This window comes from Esox lucius, chromosome 9 (genome assembly GCF_011004845.1).
Source record: "Esox lucius isolate fEsoLuc1 chromosome 9, fEsoLuc1.pri, whole genome shotgun sequence".
Classification (NCBI taxonomy): Eukaryota; Metazoa; Chordata; class Actinopteri; order Esociformes; family Esocidae; genus Esox; species Esox lucius.
The window spans coordinates 8,844,943-8,861,497 of NC_047577.1; the positions used below are offsets into that span (position 1 = coordinate 8,844,943).

The following is a 16,555-nucleotide window of genomic DNA, read 5'->3' on the forward strand; positions in this document are numbered from 1 at the left end:
GTGTTGGCGTTTACACTTTGCCCTCGGGTATTTCAGGACACTGTGGTACGCCAGGGACAAAGTAGACGCGGCGCATGTGTCACTCTCAGGATGCCAGAGTTAACGTTTACTGTGTTGGCTTGGCACTGTTGTGGAGAGTGTTCCGGAATCCGCCGGCAGTTAGCGGCTTTAAATGAGCAGGGAGATTGGAGTCTTGTCTCAGTCGTTGACACGCTGTCTCGATTGGCCAGCCCAGCACGGCTGTAATCGCTCAACTTTTCATTCTGTGTCGGCTGTAACGTGTCAAATAAATGCTACATAGTCAGTGGGGGGGGGGGGGGGTTGCGGGGATTAGAATAAGTTTAACGAGGTAAACTTAGCGCCACTGCACTTTAAACAAATACACGTTTTTTTGGGGTCAGGGCTTCTGTACTTAATCCACAACAGCAACAATGGGGAATGATCCGTTATTGCTTTGGTTGCATCTGCGGTGCGTCATTCAGAATGTCCTTTCCTGAATTAGCCGAGAGCGGTCATGTCTCTTGTCATGGCTCCATCCAACATGCCCATTAAACCACTTTTTGCACAATTATCGAAGGACCATTTCAACTATATAGGAAATACATAGACCACATATGTGTTATTCTTTATATCTAATGAAAATCAAACATTTGAAGGTTCATAAAAAACATAAATAAACAATACATTTAACTAACTCTGTTTAAAATAAAAGTAGGGTAATCAGAGTAGGTTGAGACGGATGAGATGGCTAATCAACAGTCTAGAGATGGATGAGATGGCTAATCAACAGTCTAGAGATGAATGAGATGGCCAATCAGCGGTCTAGAGATGGATGAGATGGCCAATCAGCGGTCTAGAGATGGATGAGATGGCCAATCAGCGGTCTAGAGATGGATGAGATGGCCAATCAGTGGTCAACAGATAGATGTGATGGCCAGTCAGCTGGCTACACACTTTAAATATAGTTAATGATTGGAAATCGGAAGACCAACTTGTGGATAATATTTACTAATATCTGGAAAGTTGGGAAGTTACTGGAGTACGTAGCTAGTAGATGGTCATACTCTACTTGTCCTTTGTATTAGGAGACAGGCGACACACTTACAGTAATAAGAGCATACTAGTCCTTTGACAGGACCGACGGTACATGGTGGGACAGACAGACAGAAGAGACAGACAGATAAAAGGACAGGTTCTAACAGTAATTAAATATATGGCGTGTGTGTGTGTTTGTGTGTGTGTGTGGGTACCAGCTGAGTATATGAAATGTCTGCGGCTGGTCTTACATGTGGGCAGTAAACCCTTATTGTACTGTTTGATTTGATTTCTTTGACCTCTGACCTTGTGTCTCCCACAGTGAGGGTCTGTACTGCCATCTGGGGCCATAGACAGAGTGGATAACAAAGGGAGCAAGACCAGCAAAGGCAGTGAGTACCCTTTAACTACACACACACACACACATCAACCAACCTTATAAAATTATCTTATTACTTGCCAGATGTGAACCACTGAAGTGGAATTTCAGAGTGTCTTTATTGCAGTGATCTCTCAGAAAGAACATTGCTTTGTCATGGGATTCCTGAGGCGCTGGAAGCATAGAAATGCAATGTATAGACTGTACTTCCCCATTCAAGTCGTAGTCTTTTTATGCAGTTGTGAGAGTTGACACTTTGTGCAGTATGACTGTCAACATACCATTACTTAGAGACTGCAGTGAAGTATCCTAGATACTTTGCAATTGCCACTACAGACTCGGTTCAAAACATCAAGGTTAACACAAGATAATTCTAATATCCCATAATGCTTTGTGGCACTATTTCACCAGGGACCAGCATTCTCCTTCAGTAGGACATGTAGTGAAAGGAATGAGCACAGAAATATCTTCATCAAAGCAAAAAAAAAAACACTAGCCATTCAATTCTATTTATTTCGAAAAGGCATTGTCTACCATTCTGTACATCTTGATTCCTGACCGGTGGTCTTGTTTTCAACGCTGATACTGTGAGATCCAGCCACAGCTATGGTCTTGTGAATGTGTTTGCTTTTTTACCAAAAATCACGCAATGGAATAATGATCCCGTGTTACCCCTTTGTATTCTGAAGACAGGCTACATTGTAAAGACACTCCGGGGGAAAGCAAGAGCAAGGTTACGCCGGGTTGGGGGGAACCGGGGTTTGAAAGAGCAAGACCGTCCGAGCCTCGTGGGAGGATGAGAAAGAGCAAGGCCCAGTGTTTAGAAAGCATCTCCAACTGGGAGCGCAGATCTACTGTCAGATGCTGAGATACTTACACGCCCCGATTACTAACCGGAGACAGCAGCAGAAGGAAAAGGCCCGAATGGAAGAGCAGAATGAGGGCAAAGCAGTATGAAAGGAACTGGTTGGCAGTTTAAAATGTCGACACCTGCTTTGTAAAAGAGGGGGAGACAGAGAGGGGAGTGAGGCCGGAGGGAGAGAAAGAGAGAGGGGAGGAGAAGAAGGGAGACGGTAAAAGAGACATGGAATGGAGGTGGATTAGAGAGGCTGGGGAGGGAAACTAGTTGGTCCGTGTGAGAGAAAAGGTCAGAGGACTGAGAGGAGGATTGAAATGTCATTAAGCCTGAAGAAAGAAAGATAGAAAGAAACGGTCTCGCCGTCCAACGTGCTCTGAAATCATTGTCCGGCTACATCGCTTAATTTCTCCCGGGGTGACAGGAGACGGGACGCAGTCTCACAGTCCCCTTTAGAACTGAGTGAGCAGGAGAGAGAGAGAGAGAGAGATGAAGGGAGAGAGGGAATGGGGAGACAGAATGAAAGGGGCAGGGTTAGAGATAGAGGAAAAGACAAGAGAGCGTGTCCTTCATGAGACAGCCATTTTAAACCAGGCATTAATCAAGATGGCACCACTAAAGCAGAGTGGAGCTGTGTGGGTTTGTATGCGTGTACGTGCGTGAGTGTGCGCGCGCGTGCGTGTGTGTGTGTGTCTGCGCGGGAATGAGAGTATGCCAATCTGGTGTCCCGGAGGAGATCCCAGTCATCAAGCCGTGCATCGGCCCAGTGCCACATACTGGAAGCATAGTCTTTACATGTCCTGGCTGTTAGCTAACGACAGAGGATCTAATGCCTTGACGCTATCTACCCATAGCCCACAACGCCATGAAACGCTGTCCGACAAAAGACCCGGCGGCCAAACCCAGCCAGCGATACGGTTCTGTCAGGCCGCGCAGTGATTTGGGCTGTCGGTTGGTTTTGGCCCACTCCTATACCAGCTGTGACAGACTGCCCTCCAGTTTCCCCCAGCAACCCCTGCCGACTGCAAGCCAAATGGGAGAGAACTGCCATGACTGAGTTTGCCTTCAACTGAACCAATGACACGCGCACACACACACACACGCACGCACGCACACACACACACCGTCACGCAACGCAACATTAAGAAGTGGGTGTGGCTATGTGGACATTATAAAGGCATATTGTTTTATTTAAGTATATAAATATGAATAAAATACATTGTTTTCAATATATATTGAAAACAATGTCTTTTTGAGTTTCGTCTCTATAAAGAAACAACTAATTTTGATAAATTATCCAATGTAGTTGTTTGTTGTGTTGGCTCTATACCTGGGCATTACGTATCTGAAAATATTGAGAATTTTTTTAATTGCAGATTTTATGCTTTGATTAACCGCAAACCATGCGGTAATTACATACTTTTTTATATGGCAAACCGGGAATCACCTGCAGTTCTCTTGTGCAAGAACTAACGACGTAATAACACACCTGGCCAAGACGCACAACTCAGCAGACAATTGTCCAATAGTTTCGATCCCCTTAAATGAGGGGCGACGACAATTGTCTGCTGAGTACCAAAACAGGTTTGTATTAACATTTGTTGTCTGCTGCTGATGGCTTTCACCGTTAGGACCTAGGACGTGTCAATGTTTGTACAGTAAGCCATCATGAGGCCGAGGAGTAGGACTAAGTCAATCAGAGAGAAACTCTTCGGGTGTGTCACAATTAACTCTGTGTTACACGTGTTCAAGGTTTCCTGGATGTGAACACTTTTAAAAGACGAAAGCCGACCGGCGGTGCTTCAACCTCGCTGCCGTTGCTTCATTTAAAATCCAAAGTGAGTTGAGAGTCAAAACAACAGGTTGTGCTTTTTAATGTCGGCCCATGATTTGATTTAGTTTGACACCCAGGCATAACGGGTCACACAAACCAAATGAGAAACGATGGCTTATCCACAGGTCTGCTGACAGTATACCCTGGGGGAGAGTAACCTTAACTTACATTGGACAACATCCGGGATAAAACCTCATTCTGCCCCAGTACCCTCTGACTGTGAAAATTGCCTCAAAGGCGTTGCCATCAAAAAGGACCAGAATGCAAAGTTAAAAGAAACACCTAAAGTGAAAACTGTGGTTATTTATTCATCTGCTTTGGGAATAAGCAAAGTCCTCAATATCTGGTTGAACAAATGGGAAGGTTCAATGAATTGGGTCGCATTTGTCTACAATTGTACACCTATTCAGGGTACATTACCATGAATATTCATGGCACAGATCACCATGACAACATCAGATATCCACAGTGATGCATTTCTGTATGGTACAGATCAGAGACCTGTGATGTCATTCTGATGTACCTCTGTCACCACAAGGTAATCAACATTCTGGCTATTTGTAATTCAGTAACCAAAATACGTTTATCAACTCAACATGTCTTGTCACAATAATAATTGCCACATTCTTTATAAATGTGTTTAATCTTAAATATTAGTGTATTCAAACATGTATCCTATTTTGTCAAATACAATATGCTTTAGATTCTCACCTTTGAGAAGTGTTTTTAGTTTGTGATAGTTCAACCTAGAATTTAGCAGTTATTGACATGAAAAACAACTTTACTAAAAAAATATATTATATAAAAAATGTATTTTCTTGTCAGATTTGAGCCCCAACCACACGTTCAGTTTTTCTGCCCTGCCCAAGAAGCCCAGTGATTGCTCCTGTGATGTTTTTGGATAACCGGAAAGCTATTTTTGAAACAAGATTTTATGAGTTTAATCTCCCCACAGAGGTGATGCCGTGTGATGGAAACCCATTCTATCCCGACTCTCTCCTTACATATCCACAGAAACTAGTCAACTGTGATAAGCCTTGCATGAAAGGCTTCCTAGGTGTGACAAAGGAAGGCAGGGAAATAACAAAATAACAAAAACATTGAAAATAGTGCCTTGTATGATGCTGGTCAGCTGAGATATACCTGGCTAAATAAAGGCTTCCTATAAATCACATGTTTCAAAACAAGAGACACTTATGGGAGACAAGAACGCTTGTTTTTTTTGTTGTTCAGTACCGACCAATGAGACATGTACAGCAATGCTTAAAACGTTTCCAATGTGTAAATAAATATTTATGTTAAAAGAAGAAAGTAGAAATGAAATGAACACTTAATGGATAAGTCATGGCACTAAATTACTTTAAATTAAGCAGTGTGATGCTTTCTAAAATGGTTGTAGGAAACGTCTGGTGTATTTAGCTTGTGTTGAGTGTGTCTAGTGTGTGTTTAGTTTGCGTTGAGTGTTTCTAGTTTGTGTTTACTTTATGTTAAGTGTGTCTAGTGTGTGTTTAGTTTGCATTGAGTGTTTCTAGTGTGTGTTGACTTTGAGTTGAGTGTGTCTAGTGTGTGGTAAGGTTGCGTTGAGTGTTTCTAGTGTGTGTTTACTTTGCGTTGAGTGTTTCTAGTGTGTGTTTAGTTTGCGTTCAGTGTTTCTAGTGTGTGTTTACTTTGCGTTGAGTGTGTCTAGTGTGTGGTTAGTTTGCGTTGAGTGTTTCTAGTGTGTGTTTACTTTGCGTTGAGTGTGTATAGTGTGTGTTTACTTTGCGTTGAGTGTTTCTAGTGTGTGTTTACTTTGTATTGAGTGTGTCTAGTGTGTGTTTACTTTGCGTTGAGTGTGTATATTGTGTGTTTACTTTGCGTTGAGTTTTTCTAGTGTGTGGCTAGTTTGCATTGAGTATGTCTAGTGTGTGTTTACTTTGCGTTGAGTGTGTATATTGTGTGTTTACTTTGCGTTGAGTTTTTCTAGTGTGTGGCTAGTTTGCATTGAGTATGTCTAGTGTGAGGTTAGTTTGTGTTGAGTGTGTCTAAAGTGTGTTTAGTGTGAGTTCAGTGTGTATAGTGCGTGTTTACTGTGTTCTTAGAGTGTGTTGAGTGTATGTTGAGGTTGATTTTCATGTGCAGTGTACAAAAAGACATTAGTTCTCTCTTCATGTTCTTTGTTCTGTCTTTTTGCCTTTCTTGTTGAATGGGTTAATTGGTACATGAGGGGCCTTGAAAGAAAGGTGCCTCAGAGCACTTAAAAACATCAGGATGGAGAAAGAGAGAGAAGAGAGACAGAGAAACACAGAGAGAGAGAGAGAGAAAGAGAGAGAGCGGGAGAGATACAGAGAGAGAGAAACAGAGAGAGGAGGGACAGAGAGGAGAGACAGAGAAAGAGGAGAGATAGAGAGGAGAGACAGAGAGAGAGGAGAGATAGAGAGGAGTGACAGAGAGAGAGAGGAGGGACAGGGAGAGAGGAGAAATTAAGGGAGGACAACACATATATCCTCTCTTACAAAGACCACACAGCAGACATAAAGGAGTACTTTTAAAGGCAGTCTAACAGAAGAAAGACAGGAGAGGGAGAGGAGAGGAGAGAGAGGAGGCTGGGGGGGAGGAATAAGAGGGAGAAAGCAGGAGATGGTGACAGGTAGGGAGAAAGGTGGCAAAATACTGAGTTGAGAAAAAGGTGAAGTGGGACTGCCAGAAACAGTATCTGGACAGTGACAGTGACAGGAAAGTAGAAAAGCGTAAAATGTCACATATAGAGAGAGAGAGCGAGAGAGAGAGAGAGAGAGAGCGAGAGTGAGAGAGAGAGAGAGAGAGAGAGAGAGAGAGGAGGAAAGCTGACGGCAGCCATAAAAACGTGGAACACTGCTGGACTAATGGGCTACATGGGCACTTCTAAAGACACGCAGCTGAAGCCCAGAGCCACCCAGCACCCCACATCAGAGCCCATTAGACCTACACAAAGGGACCTCGGATCAAAGGCCCGCGCCACTGCAGCTACACAAAACGACTGGTTCCACACAGCGCCCAGGATGTAAACATCGCCGTGCAAGGCGGGCATCGGAAGAGGCCGGTGGCACACTCCTTATAGGGCTCTGAGTTGCACATGTGAGGCTTTCAGGCAGGATTTTATTGAGAGGCAAACATGAAGATGACTCAGGTTAATTTTTTTATTGCCAGACTTCCACCAGACTTTTTTATTTGCCTTTGTGCGTCGGGTTAAGGGTCACGCCGAATTCGGCGGGGGGACGGGGACGTCTGATAAACGTCAGGGGATAAAAAAAAAAAAAACATCTTCAGGGTTCAGAAACTCACATATCGGCTGCATTTAATGTCACTTCCTGATTTGAGCCAACTGAAGTCGGTCTCGCCCGTGAGACAGCGTGACCTTATCAGGTACATTCAAGTCATTCAGGGTAGACAAACGTCACGCAGTTGTACGTAGATCTCCATCTCTCTCTTCTTTTTCTGAGCCAAAACAAGTCCGTTCCTCGGTTCTGAAGTTCGGGGACCCGGGGGAACCAGCTCAGTTACTTGCGTTGGTGTCACAGGCGTCTGAACGGTGGACTCCCTTCTGAGACGGACACGTCGGGGCCGAACGTTCTGTGCTCATCACTAAAACGTCACTTGAACTCAGCGGCTTCTCGGGGGCCGGTCAGCCCCTGGGGCAAATCTGGCATCCGATCTTGACTTCAACGACACAATTCTGACACGTTTCCCTGATCGTCCCTAATCGGCTTACGTGGGTCGATCAGGTTTTGGCCTTGACTCGGACGACTCTTCTGACGGAATACATTTCTATGTCGAAATTGAACTTTTGAAATGATGACTGACCGAATAACCTAATATGGGTCTATAGCAGCGGTCTAAAACGAATGGTCCACCCAGCCGAGGAATAATTTATTGGCGAACAAAAGCCAACCGTTTATATGATGAATTATAATACGATTAATGAGATTAACGGTTCCTGTGAGTGTTGAGCTCTGCGTGTGAACAAGGAAAAACAAACAGTGTTTATAGCCCTCTGTCCCTTACTGCAGGGCATATCAATGCCCAGCTGTGTCTGTGTGTGTGTGTGTCTCTGTAACCTACCTGAGGACATACCCAATGTTCCTCACACCAGGGAGACAGCGATGACCTTGTAACATTAACTAGGTCAACGGTTATTTCAGTGTCCGGGGTACCGCGGGCAACATGATCCTTCCACATCCGTTGTTGTTGTTGTTGTGTTAAAAGAATGTTGATTACGGTGGTCACACACCACCTGTGTGTGTGTATGTGTGTGTGCGTGTGCTTGCAGTGTGCGTGTGTGTATAGAAATAGTCTACATTATAAATGTTATTCTTTGTGTATTCAGAAGCAGTGGATTTGATTAATGGTTGCTAAAGACAATAACAGCCGAGGCACTTCAACTGCAGATGGAAGGGTATCAGCGATAAAAGAAGAGAAAGAGGGCGTGTGGTTGCAGTTGAGTGTGTTTGTGTGTATGAATAACCATGGAAAAGTACTGAAGTAGAGAGAAAGACAAAAGACGTGGATGGAGAGATGAAAAGAGATGGACAGATAAACAAAACGAGTGAGGGCTGAACTGGGAGAGAGATGAGCAGAGAGAGGGCGAGAGAGTAGCATCGATGCATGAACATGTCTGGCTTGTTGAATGGCTGCGCAGATGGATAGATGGATGATTAGGGTGGATGACTGGATGGATAGATGGATGATTAGGCTGGATGACTGGGTGGAAGACTGGATGGATGATTAGGGTGGATGGATGATTAGGATGGATGACTGGATGGATGATTAGGGTGAATGACTGGGTGGATGCATAGATGGATGATTAGGGTGTATGGCTGGATGTATGGATGATTAGGGTGGATGAATGGATGGATGGATAGATGGATGATTAGGGTGTATGGCTGGATGGATGGATGATTAGGGTGGATGAATGGATGGATAGATGGATGATTGGATGGAAAGATAGATGAATGACAGCCAAATGAATCCAAGTATGAAAAAGCATGCACTCACTAACAGCCATGTATAAAAAAGCATGTACTCACTAACTGCCAAGTATGAAAAAGCATGTACTCACTAACTGCCAAGTATGAAAAAGCATGTACTCACTAACTGCCAAGTATGAAAAAGCATGTACTCACTAACTGCCAAGTATGAAAAAGCATGTACTCACTAACAGCCAAGTATGAAAAAGCATGTACTCACTAACTGCCAAGTATCAGTCTTGGTGAGAGTGCCTTCTACAGTATATTACTTAAATGTAAACATACAAATTACAGATGGATGGATGACCAACATTTGTTTAACGTTTTATGTCAGGACGTTCATTCATTTTTTATACTTTCTCAACTCTCAACCTGGCCCGCCCTGGGAGAACCTGGTGTTCCAAAGTGCACGTTCTACCAACAGAGCTGAGTTAAACAGACACGTTAGGAGGTTAGATAGATAGACGATTGACAATAGCATGTTTAGAGATTCTTGCTGTTTGAGTTGCACAGTCAGACTCAATGTCTTTATGGAGAGAAACATAGAAACAGGGTAGGATTACAGTGTTACTAGAAACACATAGAAACAGGTAGGATTACAGTTTTACTAGAAACACATAGAAACAGGTAGGATTACAGTTTTACTAGAAACACATAGAAACAGGTAGGATTACAGTTTTACTAGAAACACATAGAAACAGGGTAGGATTACAGTGTTACTAGAAACACATAGAAACAGGGTAGGATTACAGTGTTACTAGAAACACATAGAAACAGGGTAGGATTACAGTGTTACTAGAAACACATAGAAAAAGGGTAGGATTAGAGTGTTACTAGAAACATAGAAACAGGGTAGGATTACAGTGTTACTAGAAACACATAGAAACAGGGTAGGATTAGAGTGTTACTAGAAACATAGAAACAGGGTAGGATTACAGTGTTACTAGAAACACATAGAAACAGGGTAGGATTACAGTGTTACTAGAAACACATAGAAACAGGGTAGGATTAGAGTGTTACTAGAAACACATAGAAACAGGGTAGGATTACAGTGTTACTAGAAACACATAGAAACAGGGTAGGATTAGAGTGTTACTAGAAACACATAGAAACAGGGTAGGATTACAGTGTTACTAGAAACATAGAAACAGGGTAGGATTACAGTGTTACTAGAAACACATAGAAACAGGGTAGGATTAGAGTGTTACTAGAAACATAGAAACAGGGTAGGATTACAGTGTTACTAGAAACACATAGAAACAGGGTAGGATTAGAGTGTTACTAGAAACACATAGAAACAGGGTAGGATTACAGTGTTACTAGAAACACATAGAAACAGGTAGGATTAGAGTGTTACTAGAAACACATAGAAACAGGGTAGGATTAGAGTGTTACTAGAAACACATAGAAACAGGGTAGGATTACATGACGTTTTGATGTCAATTGCAGGCCCAGCTTAAATCTGACTGGTGCTTTTAATCCTCCCGTCCAAATTGGAGAGGCGTGGAGGGTCCTACATTGCACATGCAATTATGGTTAATTGCTTGGCTTAAGGGCAGAATAACAGATCTTTTTCTTCACCTTGTTGGCTAAGGGATCCAATCTAGTAATTGTTCAGCTGACCCAATGCTTCTTATCTCCAGACTGCCATCTGAAAAGGGGGAGCGAGGGGGGGAGGATTGGGGACGGATAGAAAAAGCGAGAGTTGAGATGGAAAGAGAAAGAAGGAAGGCAAATTGATGTCCAGTGGTGGACGAAAAAATAGTGCATTTCCTGATTTCTGGTGTCTTATTCAGGAAAGAACAACTAGGAACACATTGTGTATCTGATTTCTCAGTCAGGAAAGTGCATCTACCGTAATATTATATATTGTTTTGTTTCTGTCTGGAAATACAGGTAGGAATAAATTGCATTTATGGTTTTACAGTCGGGAAAATGTATCTAACAAGGCTCTGTCATTTTTGCTACTCTGCACCGTCGAAGGCACTCTGGGGACGACGGCGAGCATTGAGCGATGGAGCGCAATGGAGTGTGTGTCAGCGATAGACGGAGCGACTCCGGTACGGTCACTCCGCGGTCACTCGGAGAGAATTACGGTGACCATGTTATCTCGTTGAGCAGTTCGACCCCTGGTGACAAGTCAAAATGTGTCACAGTGTTTTTACACGGACTCGGCAGTAATGCTAATCTCCTTCGCTTCCTAAATGGCCCTGTCTTGTTTTTTTAGTGCCACTCTTTTGACCGGAACCCTGTGGGAACCTTACAGGCTAGTGGACCAATGTAGTGCCCCAAACGGGGAATAGGGTGATGTTTAGGACACATGCCATACGGACGGGTTCATTCATCATATCACATCAGGCTGCAATAATGGAGCATCCATGGGTGAAATGTGTGTGTGTGTGTGTGTGCATGTGTGTATGTGTGCATATGCTTGTGTGTGTTTTTTGGTGGGGATCAGATTTATTTCCTTTTAAAGTGAGCTCTGTCAGTCCTGATAAACTAGCTCATCCATGTTGATGGCTTTAATGGTTTGTGTTTTCTGTGTCCGTGTGTGTGTGTGTGTGTGTGTGTGTGTGGAGTGAGAGAGAGACAAAGTGACAGAGAGAGGGCTTGAATTTAAAAAGCTCTTGGGTCTAGGAGCCCACAATACAAACAAAAACATGGTCAGACAGTTTAAAAACACAGCAACAAATCGTTGTCCTCAGTAACTGAGCTCCACAATTTGTCCGTGTCTTCCAAACTGCAGTTCAGCTGCCCCCGAAACGAAGTTGAGTAAGACAACTAAAGCCCATCAACTAAACCAATTCTTTGGTCTGAACATACACAGTTGGGTAGAGAAACCTTTACCAAGTGCGGAGGATTAACTAAAGATCAGAGAAACAGAAGAGAAACATTCATTTAATATTAGTAGCATCTCCTCAACAGTATATTGGTCACGCTAAAGCACATGTACACACACACACATGCGCACACACATACACGCTCTCCCCCTCTCGTAGCTAATTGGCTTATGAAAGATTCCAAAGGAGATTCTCACCCTAATTAGGTTGATGGCCGAATCAAAACGACACTTTACCCCTTAATGAATGTGTGTGTATGTGTGTGTATGTGTGCGCGGTGTGTGTCTGTGTGTTTAATTACATCTACATGACTGCTTGTGTGTTAATTGGCTCCGGGAAGCATCAGAAGAAGTGAGTCAACAGAACGATAAAAGAGGGGGAAAGTGATTTTAAAAATAAGTTTTTAATGGTTCTATTTTAGAAACCTTGTGTTGGGCAATTCTTCGCGGCTATTACAGTGTTTCTACAGAAGATTATGTAATATACGTAGTTTATCCAGTTCCCTTCAGTTTGCTCTTTCTTCTATTAAACCACAGGGGCCATGGGAGGGGAAAAGGACACCCAAACGGCACCTTAAACCCTGAGAAGTGCGTTCATTTTGACCAGGGCTATAAGGACTACATTGGGATTAGGGTGGCAATGTGGACACGTCGTGTCTGCGTAGCCTCTCTGATGTAACGTGCACTGAACTGTTAATTAAGAGAAAAAACTGAGAGATAGACAAGAGAGTGTGTGTGGGAGACCGAAGAGAAGAGTTAATTTCATGTTCTTTTTCTCTCTCCCTCGTGTCTCCTATTCCTCCTTTCAACTAAATGGCTGGTAGAGCTAGAGCCCCCCCCCCCCCACTGCCTTGTGTCGTGTGTGGTTGTCAGTTGTGAGACGGGGGGTGCGTCGTTGACGACCGTATCCCAGAAGAAACCTCTCTCTTGTCACAGGCTCCAGCAATCCTTCAGCAGCCCTTTCTCTCTCTGTCTCTCTTGTTCTCCCTCTCATTCCCTCCCTTTCTCTTTTTCTGTCGCTGTCTCTCTCTCTCTACTTCCTCCCCTCTCTCTGCCTCACCCTTTCTCTCCCTAGCCTTCTCTTTTTCTGCTGCTCCCTCGCTTGGACTCCCGCTCGCTCTCTTTCTCTGCTCCTCTTCATCTTTCCAGGGGATTTCTTTTTACTCTTTGTGTGACAGTGACCAGACCCAAGACAGCAGAGCATTCAGAACTCTGTCTAAACACCATGCCCTACCAGTTCAGCCCTCAAGGCTTTCTGGGGATAGTTTCCAAAGAAACACAAGAGAATGACAGGTAGAAGCGTTGAAAGCTGTTTGGGTTGTGCTTTGGTAACAGAGCCTCAACACTCGGATGCTACAATAAGCACTCAGGTTTTTTTTATTGAATTGCTTTTATTGTCAGTATGTGTCCTTTTTATTTAAAAATGTTATATGCTGTTACGCACAGTTATGTGCTGTGTGTTGGTTTTGGTCTTTATTTTATTCTGTGAGTGCAATGTGTGTTAGTGTATTTGACGAGGAAGAGGCGGCTGGTGAGGAGAATGTTGAGGAAGAGCGGGCTGGTGAGGAGAATGTTGAGGAAGAGGAGGCTGATGAGGAGAATGTTGAGGAAGAGGAGGCTGGTGAGGAGAATGTTGAGGAAGAGGAGGCTGGTGAGGAGAATGTTGAGGAGGAGGAGGCTGGTGGGGAGAATGTTGAGGAAGAGGTTGCTACTCAAGCTGCCCTTGATGAAGTTGACTTCCCACAGCGAGACAGGTTTTTGTTCACACACTACAGCCCCCATTAAAGATTACCTTAAATCTGCAGATAACCACATCACTACAGCCCCCATTAAAGATGACCTTAAATCTGCAGATAACCACATCACTACAGCCCCTATTAAAGATGACCTTAAATCTGCAGATAACCACATCACTACAGCCCCCATTAAAGATGACCTTAAATCTGCAGATAACCACATCACTACAGCCCCCATTAAAGATGACCTTAAATCTGCAGATAACCACATCACTACAGCCCCCATTAAAGATTACCTTAAATCTGCAGATAACCACATCACTACAGCCCCCATTAACGATGACCTTAAATCTGCAGATAACCACATCACTACAGCCCCCATTAAAGATGACCTTAAATCTGCAGATAACCACATTACTACAGCCCCCATTAAAGATGACCTTAAATCTGCAGATAACCACATCACTACAGACCCCATTAAAGATTACCTTAAATCTGCAGATAACCACATCACTACAGCCCCCATTAAAGATGACCTTATATCTGCAGATAACCACATCACTACAGCCCCCATTAAAGATGACCTTAAATCTGCAGATAACCACATTACTACAGCCCCCATTAAAGATGACCTTAAATCTGCAGATAACCACATCACTACAGACCCCATTAAAGATTACCTTAAATCTGCAGATAACCACATCACTACAGCCCCCATTAAAGATGACCTTAAATCTGCAGATAACCACATCACTACAGCCCCCATTAAAGATTACCTTAAATCTGCAGATAACCACATCACTACAGCCCCCATTAAAGATGACCTTAAATCTGCAGATAACCACATCACTACAGACCCCATTAAAGATTACCTTAAATCTGCAGATAACCACATCACTACAGCCCCCATTAAAGATTACCTTAAATCTGCAGATAACCACATCACTACAGCCCCCATTAACGATGACCTTAAATCTGCAGATAACCACATCACTACAGCCCCCATTAAAGATTACCTTAAATCTGCAGATAACCACATCACTACAGCCCCCATTAACGATGACCTTAAATCTGCAGATAACCACATCACTACAGCCCCCATTAACGATGACCTTAAATCTGCAGATAACCACATCACTACAGCCCCCATTAACGATGACCTTAAATCTGCAGATAACCACATCACTACAGCCCCCATTAAAGATGACCTTAAATCTGCAGATAACCACATCACTACAGCCCCCATTAAAGATTACCTTAAATCTGCAGATAACCACATCACTACAGCCCCTATTAAAGATGACCTTAAATCTGCAGATAACCACATCACTACAGCCCCCATTAAAGATGACCTTAAATCTGCAGATAACCACATCACTACAGCCCCCATTAAAGATGACCTTAAATCTGCAGATAACCACATTACTACAGCCCCCATTAAAGATGACCTTAAATCTGCAGATAACCACATTACTACAGCCCCCATTAAAGATGACCTTAAATCTGCAGATAACCACATCACTACAGCCCCTATTAAAGATGACCTTAAATCTGCAGATAACCACATCACTACAGCCCCCATTAAAGATGACCTTAAATCTGCAGATAACCACATCACTACAGCCCCCATTAAAGATGACCTTAAATCTGCAGATAACAAAGACATTTCCCCTCTGACGCTGCCCCGGACCAGGTGTGTGTGGTCACTCGATGTAATTTTAAGAGTTTAGAAGTTTAGACTGTGTTAATCCGGGACAACTCAGAGCCCACACATCGGACACACACACACAACACACACACTGAGCCTCCACATCTTTATGTACCAACTAAGACATGGAGGATTACCTGATCACTCCGTATCAACAGATACTGATCCTGTGGCAATCTGCAATACGCACGGTCACACACACGGTCACACGCACTCATCCTTGAATTTTCATGCTTGAAAACAAAAACAATATAAAAAAAAAAAACAGCTTTCTCAAACCTAACTCATCCCTCACTTTATCCTCAATAACCTAACATGGATACCTAAACTGGACCTCGCCCTAATGCCTAACATTACCACTAAACATATCAAATAATAGCCCTAAATCGGAAAGTAACCCTAAATATAACATTAACCTCAATTGTATTTAAATCTAAACCCGGAGCAAAGCCCTGAGAAATTGACTCTGTCCTCGTGGGGACTGACAAAAGCTCCTAATAAGGAAAGGATGTTTTACTATCCTTGTGAGGACGTCTGCTCCTTAATCGATCTGTGAAACAAAAATGGAGACACACACACACATGCACACACGCACACACACACACACACACCTTTAAAGCTCTGCCAAATCCATTAGCAACTAATTTATTGTCTCAGATATAGGGGAAGGAGAGGGAGTAGCTAATGGAAGTGAAGAACATCACCCTCCTCTTCCACCCACTCTTTTATTTTCCATTTTGTAGAGGGACCACTTCCCCCGCCTGACTCTCCAGCTGTCTCCACCCACGTCGTCGTTAACACTGTGTTTGGAACGCCGGCCTCGCCGGTTCACACGGGTGTGGGGGGGATGTGTGCTGCATCACGCCCCGCCTATCGGAGATACACACCTGTGAGCTTGTGAGGGATTCGGCTGTCTAGGATTTCCTGGTTCGCGGGAGACGTGTTACAGCTTCAGGGTCGAGGGTCCACACGGCGCCCCTGTTCCACTTTCTAGTGCACTACATTTCCTTAGATCCGGTCCAAAGTAGGGGCCCTACGTAGGGAATAGGGAGCCAGAAGGACCCTCCGCCCTGAAGCCAAAACACGTCTCGGGGTGCAGAAACAAGTCTCCTCTCAAACTGACCCCGAGGCGTTGGCCCCCCGGCGCCGTTCCTCGTTGACTCGCACCGAAATGAAAGTGTGC

The 16,555-nt window shown here is 43.7% G+C and overlaps 1 protein-coding gene across 4 annotated transcripts in view; it reads left to right on the forward strand.

Moving 5' to 3' along the window:
• Nucleotides 1-16,555, forward strand: part of elfn2a (extracellular leucine-rich repeat and fibronectin type III domain containing 2a) — a 144,403-nt gene that overhangs the window by 86,726 nt on the left and 41,122 nt on the right. For all 4 annotated transcript variants that reach the window (XM_029122385.2, XM_029122384.2, XM_029122383.2 and 1 more), the window contains one exon: nucleotides 1,358-1,427. The gene's annotated coding sequence lies outside the window, so the exon portion shown is untranslated. The remainder of the gene's footprint in view (nucleotides 1-1,357; nucleotides 1,428-16,555) is intronic.